Source organism: Acinonyx jubatus, chromosome B1 (assembly GCF_027475565.1).
Source record: "Acinonyx jubatus isolate Ajub_Pintada_27869175 chromosome B1, VMU_Ajub_asm_v1.0, whole genome shotgun sequence".
Lineage (NCBI taxonomy): Eukaryota > Metazoa > Chordata > Mammalia > Carnivora > Felidae > Acinonyx > Acinonyx jubatus.
This window is the reverse complement of record NC_069382.1, coordinates 133,772,139-133,784,372: the sequence shown is the minus strand read 5'-3', so window position 1 is coordinate 133,784,372 and position 12,234 is coordinate 133,772,139.

Sequence of the window (12,234 nt, the reverse complement as noted above, 5' to 3'; positions counted from 1 at the left end):
AGATTAAATTTTTAAAAATCCTTTTAGCTCAGGCCGACACAGTCTTTTTTGTTTCAAAGGCTACATCCAAAATCTATAAAGAAACTCTGTTCGTGACAATTATTGTCAAAGTAATGATTAGGTAACATGTCATTTTTAGTTTTTACTGCTCTTGTCTCTATGATGGTAATCCAATAGAGCTCACTTCTTCTTAATGTAAAAGTTGCGTAAAGGATGCATCATTCCCAGTTGACTTTGCCTACATTTGCAAATTCTTGAAAAAGCAAATTGAATTGTCACTGGCAGCATCTCTTTCACACAATGACCATCGGGTTAAGTGGGAATGTGAGGCACTGATATCAAGATTTCATTAAAAGACAAAAAAACTCTTTAAACTGGTATTAATGTATCGTTGGGTCCACGGGCTTCAGTAGACTCTATGGCACAATTACCCAAAGGTGAGGGGTGTCATTTTACAGGGGAAGAATGTTGGAGGAATGTGAGGGCTCTTCATTAATGACATCACAGATTTAATTGTTTGCATAAATTCATAGTTTCTTCTAAATTTTTTGGTTGTAGGGTATCAGCTTCTTTTAAACACTGTATTTGTAACTGGCTTGATTGGTGACTACAAGAGTCATCATCACAGGCATCTGTCACTACTTCTATTATATCCAACCTGCTGACCCAGAAAATCTGTGGTTGACACAATTGATTTCTCTATAAGATTCATTCAGCATTTATTTTATTTTTGACATCCACCTACAAGGTCCTGCAAAAACTCAGTTCCTGCAGCTCTGGGTCAGAGAAATATAGTCCTTTATAAAAGGTGTGTATCCTCAGCTGAGGGGCTGGAACAAAGCATGAGTGTGACTTAGAGTGATTCACTGAAATAATTGGATTTATTAAAATATGTTTGAGTTTTGGAGACTGGGCCATTGAGGACATGGTGCCAACTTTGCGAGATTTTTGCCTTTGGAAATAACAGCAACAACAGCAGCAAATAAATGAGAATAATGATAATGATAATGATAATAATAGGAAAGGCTCAAGTTACAGGACTTCCTTTGCACTGTCAAACTCTTAACCTCTGGATCGTGTTGCTTTCTCGCCTTCCCTCTTGGAATCTCTTCTGCTAGGTCCCAGAAAGTGTCTTGGTTGCAAACCAACATGTACAAAATGCATGTTTTAAATAGGTGCTTGACAGTTATCTATTACTTCTCATCTATTATCTTTGTGCTACCTAATTATATAGAAAGGTTACATGATTTTTTTTCAAAGCATATAGATAATTAAGTGTCAGACTCAGAATTCAACCTCAATTGTTTATCTTGTAAATAAATCGACATCTTCCTCTGTGCTCTAAAATCTAATGATCGGGCTTGATCATGCATCATCCTATGAATTTTACTGAGAAATGAGCAATGGGAAGGTACGTGGAGGTCTGTATAAGATTGCAGTAGTAGTCTTTGCCTAGTGAATTCACATATCTAAGCAGATTAAATTATTTCCCTTTTTATCTTGTTTGATGAGACTTTCAGCTTGCACCGAATTTCAGCTCTAGACAGGTCTACTTAATATTTAAGATTTTTTTTTTCTGGTGATTTCAATGTTTTATTTTCATTTTAATAACTAAATGGTAATATGCAGGGACCACATTTTCTAGAGAAATCTTCTTTTTGGTTCAACATAGAAAGAACCACATAAAGTGTTCTATTAATCATATACATAACTGGGCAGAGATCTTTTAAAGTGAATATCCTTTGTCAATTTCTTCTGATTCTACTAAATATTGTTTCTACTCTACAACAAAAAATGAGTGAGTGTAATGATTTTGGAGAGGAAGCAGCATCATTGGCTCTATCAAAGATGAAACACTTCCAGAGATCTTGGGGCTGACTTTTACTATAGTGCCACCACGAAAGATCTGAAGATCATTATTTACTAGAAATAAATGAACAAGGCAGAAATCGATTACTACGACACTAGATTTATGTTTCCATTGCTCTCTATATACATCTCTATTTGTCCTAACTTCACGGGGAAGATATTTAATACATAATGGAAGGAGGCTGTTGCTTTTGATTTATTTTTTGTTTATTATTTTTGGCATCCATGGAGAAATTCTGGAAATCAATACTGTGTGTGTGTGTGTGTGTGTGTGTGTGTGTGTGTGTGTGAGTGTCTGGGTATTCTGGGCATAGTGTAGGTTTAAAGGTTCTGGAGGGATAAGAAAACTTCCTCTACTTGCTGAGTTCTCTTTTAATAAGCAAATTATATTATGAACTCACATAAAGGGGCTACTTTTATTTCTTTGTATGCTTTACATGACATTATGAGCACAGATACAAAGGCTAACTTAGCCATAATTGCAACAAGAAAATTTTTTGTTGTATTTACATTTATAGACTATCTCCTCCTTCTCTAGAGCCCAGGAAGTGACTCTCATTAATCCTAGCTAACTCTCTCTTAGCAATTTATTAGAGAATTAGAATACGTATCTTAGGTCTATGAAGGGACAAATACAGAAATGTTAGGAAATTTTAAGTTTATTTTGAGTAAGAGTTGGCTGGTAATACAAATAAGGTAATATGGACCCTGTCTTTAAATACTTTAAAATTAAGCATTTGGACTTGAAAAAGGCATGTAGAGGGTCAATCAACACTAATTTATCAAGACCATGTAAACAAGAAACTATGTTTAAAGGAAGGCATATGTTTTATGCTCCATGAATTTATGACAGCTGACTAGAAATTTAGAAGGATGGAATACATGTAATGAGAATAAAAACAAGCTGTTCATTGTTATATAATGGTAAAAGAGAGTGGAGAGGTAGAGCTGGAATACTTTTAGAGACCCTTGAAGAACCCAATGAAAAAATATATTTGAACCGGATTGTTGCTTTTGAAAATACTGGAGTGACATGGTTGAAAGAGCACAGATAAAGTCCTGACCTACACAGGGTAAATTCTGAGAAGTAGTTAGGTCAAGTACTGACACTGAAATTTTACAAATGAGAAATCAAATTCACAGAAGCCATGTAACAGTATTAACAGAGACATGAAATACAGATTTGGGGGAACTGGTAACCAGCAGAAGCAAATAGGTTCTCTTTTGGATGTTTTGAATGTTCGATGTAAAAGAAAAAGCTCTTTAATGTAACTTTAATCCAGAACCTCCCAGGTCTTTAGCAGCTATGAGAACTGAAAGGAGAATTTGGGGCACAGACTTCACCTTGAGTTTTACCTTCTCATGGAGTTGACCTGACTCATAGAGTTGACTTGACCTTATCATGCTGAACTTCTCTGCCACTTTATAGGCCAAGAACGCCTGTAAAATCTGCCACCCAAGCATGAACAAACTCTTATTCTTGGTTACCTCTAATCAAGATGAGAAAGTCTTGGTTTTAAAATTCAGGGTTACTAAATACTAAAGACAAAAGGAAATAAAGAGAACTTAGAAAGTTGAGTTAAAAAGAAGGAGTTTTCATCCCATCATTGCTAACTTGTTCCCTAGTTGTAGATTTTGCTTCAATATATACTTTGTCTTCTAAGATACCTACCTCTAGTCATAGAGGGCAGGTGGACCTTCAGTTAAAAATTTTCCGACTCTTGTTTTCCTAGCTGCTAACTTATATTTACCTGGTGGGCGCCATTGTAATTTCCACCACCCAAGAACTGCTTCTTGGTAACACTTTTTTTTTCCTTGTTCAAAGACCAGAAAAAAATTCTTCTCCCTGGAGTTCTGGTTTCCTGTCTGGGAGATTCTCCTCAGTCATGGCTGGTTGTTAGGACTATGATTATTGACCATCTTTCTTCAAAGTATGATAATTCCATAACAGTACACTAGACAATAAAGTTAACATCAACAATAACAAGAGACTATTTTTTTTTTCCACACAGTGCCAGTATTCTAGATACAGAGGTCAAAAGAAAATTAAGAATATGTATTTGGAGTTGAGGAAAAGGAACTACATATTTGGGGCTTGTCAACATAGAGATATAAGTTGTGAAGTGACTGGCATGGTTAAGATTTCCCTGGGAGGTTATTAGTAATACAGTTGAGACCAAGGACAAAATCTTGAGAAATAACACCCACAGTAAGGATAAGGGGATTTAAAGAAGATTGAGAAAGCAGTATTGGTGCAAGTGGCAGTGTTATGGAAATTGCATGCACTGAATGCCACATTGAGTCAGGCAGGGTTAGAATTAAAAAACTGGGTTGACATCAGGAGGTAATTTGTTATCCTTGTAGGAAACAGTTTCCAAGTCTAGGTCATTATAAGGTTGCTTGGGTATTCTTAAAAAAAAATGGCAGCTGTTTGCACTCATAACTTTCTTTACCAAAGTGACTCTTTTGAAAGTCAACCCACATTTTCAGCTAAGATATTTCTTATGCACCTTTTTCAACATTCCTCCAAAGTTAGTGCACTTTTGGGGAGGGATGGTGAAGTCATGTTCCCTATATTAAGAGTGAAGGAAAGAATTTGGTAAGAAAGATTGATACGCTTTATTTTGGCAATTGTAACAAAAACCTTCACTGAATTTTGAAAATCTTGCCTGCTAAAATCAAAGTGGTTTGAGGAGCAAAAGTTTGCAATATGTGTGTGGTATTCCATGGATGATTTGTCATTTTAGCCCCCACCGTCCAACTGGTCCTGTTGCTATGCACTCCTCTGTGGTTGGTCATTCCTCACTTCCGTAGCTTCCATGGATTCTGGCTAAGCTGTTTGTTTCATCATCCATTAGTCCCTGAAGTTTAGTTTGTATACCTAGAGATACTCTTAAATGTTATCTTTTTATCATGAATATTGGAAAAATGTGAGCTACAAAATACTAAGTATTTGCTATGTGTTATACGCCATGATAAGTACATTACATAGCTTATTTTATTTGACTCTCACACAAAAGCAACCACCTCTGGGAGGTGTTATTATCCCCATTTTACGCATTAGAAAACTGAGGCTCTACCTCACATAGCCACTAGGTGGCAGAACAAGGGTTCAAATCTGGATGTCTCTGGTGTCCTGATTCTTGCTCTTAACCACTGTTTATACTACTCCTTAGTTATTTGTAAGATCAGCTGTTAATAATATATTATTCCCTACACTTTTAAGTTGTGGTGCTTGACTTGTGATTATTCTGCCTTCAGAGCTGTGCAATCATAAATTCAAGTATAATAAGTAATTTCAATTTGTTCTTAAACTGTGCATACATCTCCATTAATCTTAATAAATAATTGAGATGCTTATTAAGCAATCTTAGATACCCTATTACTTTTTGAAATGCCAAGCTAAGAGTGGTAGAGCATTATATGATATATTAAAACATTCTGGAAGTCAAATTCCAAATCAAAACATTCACATATTTTAAGGAGCAAAATAATGATTACTAGTGTTTTCCAAGCAGGAAATTCTAAATTTCCTTCTGTTGTTATTTATATTACCATGTGTATGATTCTCTCTGATAAAAAGATTTTAAAAAACAAAATACACTTTAATATACATTGTAATATCATGGTTGTGCGCCTTACCCCATTTTAAGTTCTAAAATAGCTCAGTTGTATCTACAACATGGTCCCAGTATTTTCAAATCTGTGATTTAGATTTTCGATGACAGAAGTTAAAAGGTTTTAGGGAAGAGTGATAAGTTAAATAAATCCAAGTAATGAAAATGGGGAATTTTTAAATTTACTGACTTAAAAATGTGCCCCCTCATGTGGATTGGAGAGAGAAAGGTGTATTTGTTGGAAAATAGGACTTCAGAGGCCAAATGCCTAATTCACAGCCAAAGCCTCAGTAAGTAAAGAAAAGCTATTAAAGCGAATGTTGACCAGGGTCCTGCTAAATTAACACATCATCCCCGTGCACATCTTCACCATCGTCTGCACGGCACTGAGAACCATCTATTTGGAGTCCATTGGTTCTCCTTTGCAGTCGTAGTGTTGAAACATGCACGAAAAGAGCCTTATATATCTTAGTCACACACAATAAAGGAAAAGTTGCCCTGTCTTTATACAGAATCGATAGACATTGCCTTCTGAATAAAAATCAGGGCCTTCTAGGAAATAAGATTGTCTACCCTGTATTCACTTTCTTCATATAATTCTTCATCACATCCCTGCACCTCCAACTAGAATTATAGGTATTTCTCAGTCTACAGTACAATTGTTCTCATGAAAATCTCTTTTCTGGTCAGTGGCAGATCCCCAATAGGAGTCTGAAAATAGCAGAACGACTGGGCACTGAACTCCCAAAGCTCGAAACTCACCAAAAACAGACAAGTAACAAAGCCCAAGCTCCCTTGTAGAGCATGCTGATGGTTATCAGAGGGTTGAAATAGAAGCGCTGTGTGGGGCAAATATGTATCAGCCATGTGGATAGATGATCTTTTATCCTGGGAGACTGACTACCCTGCTCCTTGTCAAGCTCCCAATAGATGTGGACAAACCTGTCAGATGATCTGTTCTTTTTCAGTCCTTAGCACAATGTGGGATGTTTTCGGGCTGTACAAGCTCTGAGAACACTAGAATTGGGCCCCAACATTTATCAATAACAATTTATAGCTGATATATAGCGTTCTGGAAAAGAGAAGGAATCCACTGAAGCCTAACAACGCAGCTCCCACAAAGGTTCACTCCAGGCCTGGGATCAATGTCATCAGTGAAATTTATGGGAATGCCATGAAACCCTCTGAGATGCAGTGGCATTCTCTGCAACCTTTCTTGGAGCCCATCAATTATGGTCTAATAAGGTCTTTCCTGCCTTAGGAAAAGGTTTTCATTCCTTCACTGCCTCTTCCAGGTGTACCTGTATAATAAAAGCAGCTGTTTCTTTAGTCTAAGTGTGGTCTCCTGAGAGAGAGGTTTCTAGTGGCTTCCTCAACTTACTTATGTGGGTTCTGGTAAATCTCTGGTTTCCCTCACCAGGTGTGTTCACTCAAGTGAATCTAAAGAGCCGGTCACTAGTTCCTGAGATCTCCCGGAGGTAAAAACAAACAAACAAACAAACAACAAAAACCTTGTCTGTAAAATATTCTGTATTTCCTGAATGTTGAAAACCTATGAAATGGACATATCTGATTGAATATTGCGGTCAAAACATGTTTATGGAAATAATCCAAGGCTCTGTAGGAGAGGAGCAGACTGTGGTATGCTGGATATGGGTTTTCTCTAAATTTTTGGCCTCCTCAACAGGGGTAGAGGTAGGGTGTAGAAATGTGGGTCTTCAGACCTTTGACTATCTGTTGGGTCATTTCTAGTTCATCTTGATTGTGTCCTCAAAGTTGACTTCAGTATATACTTAACTTATGAAAAGCTGTTTCTTTGAGAGGTAGGTCTGTTGTTCATTCTCGAGGAGTCTTTATGGGATTCCAGCTTCCCTAAAGGAACACTCAGTCATTAAGGGAAAATAGATTTCACTTCCATGATGCACATATAGTATATACTCATACATACTCACATTTATACACACATTTGTGCTTGCAGATAATATCCATACACATATGTGTGTATGTATTTCCATGGATTTTAGGAAAGATGTTTCAGGAATGTTACATTTTAGGAATAATACATCATTGCTTGTCATGTTTTTTCTCTGGATGAATAATGCTTTATTTTCTTAATGTGATCATCACGGCCTAGCTTAGTAATGGGCTGCAGACAGAAGCCAGGCTTCCTTCTAAGACTTAAGTCACATGTTTTATTCAAAAAGAAGTCTTACACTATGCAAAACAGACTTCTGAGGTAAAGTCTGGTTAGAAAGAAAACCTAGAAGAGAAGAAATGGGAAGCTCTCATTTTAGCAAGGCACCATCTGGCTTTCAATTTTCTTAAGTATCCTGACTGCTGGTCACTCTACTATGAGTCTTACGCTTTTGCCATTACACTTTGGTGTCAAATTTAAGGCCGTAAAGCCCTTATTAAATGATACAAGGTTGAAGGCAAGTGAGCCATCCTAAGTGATTAGTTTCCTGCGTGGCTGTGACAAATTACCATAAATTAGGGGTTCTAAAACAACAACAATTCATTGTCTCTAGAGAATAGAAGTCTGAAATCAAGGTGTGAGCATGGCCATACTCTTTCTGAAGACTCTAGGGGAGAATATGTTCCATGCTTTCTGTTAGCTTCTGGTGTTGCCCCACAATTCTTGGTGTTTCTTGCTTTGTAGACACATCACTCCAGTCTGAGCCTCAGTCATCACATGGTGTTCTCTCTCTCTTTTGTTTCTTTGTTTGTTTATCTATTTTTATGTTTTCTCCTCTTCTTTTAAGGACACCAGTCATATTTGATTGAGGGCTCTCTCCACTCCAGTATAACTTCATCTTAATTAATTACATCTTCAATAAACTTATTTCCAAATAAGATCACAATCTGAGGTTCTAGGAAAGGCATGAATTTGGCGGGCGGGAGGGGATGCCATCTAATCCCATACCCGAGAGTATTGTGTATTCACTGAAATACTCCTTAATGCTTCAAGTTAACATATTAACTCATTGCTACTTAGAAGAAAGATAGACAAGGTGAGTGTTGGGGCACAGGCAAAGACAGGGAAATAGAAAATGTTCAGAAGAGTAATGTTCAGTGCAGCAGCCACTAGCCCCCTGTGGCTACTTAAATTTGAAGGAATTAAAATGAAATAAAATTAAAAATTCAGTGTTTCAGTATTACTCAGTAGTCAAATGTGGGTAATGACTAGTCTATTGGATAGCGCAGAAATAGAACATTTCCAGCCTTGCCCGATGTTCTTTTGGACAGTGCTGGTCTAGAACACATCATTTGTAGGAGTTATGGTGGAGGTTCTTAGGAAAGGTAAAGATGGGAGAAAGGGAAATGGAATAATGTTGCAGCAAGCAAGGGAAGGAAAAGAGAAAGGGAAGGTGAAGGCAAATAATATTACATATTATTATTTTATATTATTATAATATTATAGGTCTGCCTGGCAAAACACAACCATTGGATGTGGCGCTCATCTCTTGACCCCTATATTTTGCCTTGCAGAGAGCATGTACTCACAAAATATTTGTTGAACCATTAAAGGAAAAGATGAATGCTTTAATCAGGATGGGATGTTGTTGACACTGGCAGTGCTGCTGACAGAAAGGTATGATTTCCATGAAGATTTCTGGGAGACAGTGCTTTGAGTATTAGCAAATCTCCACACAATGACCTTCACTTGAAGTCAGAAGACACTTGCTTCTCACGCCTTGCTCCTGTACTAGCACCATCTGCACTCTGCCCCTAGTTATTTGGTTCTCCAGGAGCATAAACAGCTGCCTTCTCTCTCTTTCAAGGAAGCATACAGTAGCATTATATTACTTGTGACCTTTGCACTTGTGCTGGATCAGCAATTTCCCTGTCGACTGCCATTATGGTGCCCTAATACAAAGCCACCAACCACTACTGTGCATGCCCAAAGCCCTGTGGCAAATGCCTTCCTGACAACTTTTCCTCTCGCTGCAATATGGGAAGAACAAATTACAATTGGGTTTGAAAGGGATGGGTAACTTACCTGGTCTCGGGGGCTTTGACAGCCTCCTGTTGCAGTGCCCACTGACTGGAGGGCTGACACAGCTCATTTCCCAAGCTTGGATTTACTGTGATCCCTTGTCACAGCTCTGTGATGAGGGAGGAGGAAAGGGAATTTTTATCAGTGCAATGAATCCTTGTCGTAGCTCCTTGTAGTGACCCTCCCCCACATACACACAAGCACACATACAGACACACAGAGTCACATGTGTTGATCCATCCCTAACTATTGTCATCAATGAAGACAATAGTTTTTCTATACATCCCAGAGCAAATTTGGAGGATCTCCCCCTAAGCTCCCCTATTTATTTCTTTTAACTCAATTTTGATAGTATTTTAGACACGAAGAGGAAGGAGCTCTTCTATTCAACACCATGACAGAGCATGTGATAGGGGAAGCCAATGGGCATAATGTAAACAAATAAGTCCCAAGGATGTTGTCTTCTGAAAGTGTGTTGGGCTGTACATTTTTATTATTTGGCTGCAAGGGACTGCTATTGAATCATATGGTGGAAACACTGAATAATAAGTAGCATTGCATATTTATCAATCTACCTGTCCGAATTCCAAAAGGTAACAAAAGACTTCTCATTTTCACTTTTGGATAATAAAACAAATTCTACAAAATAAATTCAAAAATTCCAAATTACATTGACTAACAAGAGATTAATGGTTACCTGGGGTTAGAGGTGAAGTTGGGGTTCGGACTGGCTGCAAAGGGGCAGCATGAAAGGTAAGGGAACTGTTCTGTGCCTTGATTATGGTGGTGGTATATGTAATTACCAAAAGTCATTAAACTATAGACTTAGTGTGAATGATTTCATTATATATGAATATCTCAATTAAAAGTTAATATAGGGGGCATCCAAATTGGCTGGGAGGAGGTCAAATTTTCACTCTCTGCAGATGACATGATACTCTATATGGAAAACCCAAAAGATTCCACCAAAAAGCTGCTGGAATTGACTCATGAATTCAGCAAAGTTGCAGGATATAAAATCAATGCACAGAAATCGGTTGCATTCCTATATACCAACAATGAAGCAACAGAAAGAGAAATCAAGGAATCGATCCCATTTACAGTTGCACCAAAAACCATAAAATACCCAGGAATAAATCTAACCAAAGAGGTGAAAAATCTATACACTGAAAACTATAGAAAGCTTATGAAAGAAATGGAAGAAGACAGCAAAAAATGGAAAAAGATTTCATGCTCCTGGATAGGAAGAACAAATATTGTTAAAATGTCAATACTATCCAAAGCAATCTACATATTCAATGCAATCCCTATCAAAATAACACCAGCATTCTTCACAGAGCTAGAAAAAACAATCCCAAACCTTGTATGGAACCAGAAAAGACCCCGAATAGCCAAAGCAATCTTGAAAAAGAAAACCAAAGCAGGAGGCATCACAATCCCGGACTTCAAGCTGTATTACAAAGCTGTAATCATCAAGACAGTATGGTACTGGCACAAGAACAGACACTCAGATCAATGGAACAGAATAGAGAACCCAGAAATGGACCCACAAACATATGGCCAACTAACCTTTGACAAAGCAGGAAAGAATATCCAGTGGAATAAAGACAGTCTCTTCAGCAAGTGATTCTGGGAAAACTGGACAGCAACATGCAGAAGAATGAACCTGGACCACTTTCTTACACCATACACAAAAATAAACTCAAAATGGATGAAAGACTTAAATGTAAGACAGGAAGCCATCAAAATCCTCGAGGAGAAAGCAGGTAAAAACCTCTTTGATCTTGGCTGCAGAAACTTCTTACTCAACATGTCTCCAGAGGCAAGGGAAACAAAATCAAAAATGAACTACTGGGACCTCATCAAAATAAAAAGCTTCTGCACAGTGAAGGAAACAATCAGCAAAACTAAAAGGCAACTGACAGAATGGGAGAAGATATTTGCAAATGACATATCAGATAAAGGGTTAGTATCCAAAATCTATAAAGAACTTATCAAACTCAACACCCAAAAAACAAATAACCCAGTGAAGAACTAGGCCAAAGACATGAAAAGACACTTCTCCAGAGAAGACATCCAGATGGCTGACCAACACATGAAAACATGCTCAACATCACTCATCATCAGGGAAATACAAATCAAAACCATAATGAGATACCACTTTACACCTGTGAGAATGGCTAACATTAACAACTCAGGCAACAACAGATGTTGGTGAGGATGCTTTTTTGCAATGCTGGTGGGAATGCAAACTGGTGCAGCCGCTCTGGAAAACAGTATGGAGGTTCATCACAAAACTAAAAATAGAACAACCCTACCACCCAGCAATTGCACTACTAGGCATTTATCCAAGGGATACAGGTATGCTGTTTTGAAGGGACACATGCACCTCCATGTTTATAAGAGCACTATCAACAATAGCCAAAGTCTGGAAAAGCCCAAATGTCCATTGATGGATGAATGGATAAAGAAGATGTGGTATGGTATATACAATGGAGTATTACTCAGCAATCAAAACGAATGAAATCTTGCCATTTGCAACTACGTGGATGGAACTGAAGGGTATTATGCTAAGTGAAATTAGTCAGAGAAAGACAAAAATCATATGACTTCACTCATATGAGGACTTTAAGAGACAAAACAGGTGAATATAAGGGAAGGGAAACCATATAAAAACAGGGAGGGGGACAAAACAGAAGAGACTCATAAATATGGAAAACAAACTGAGGGTTACAGGAGGGGTTGTGGGAT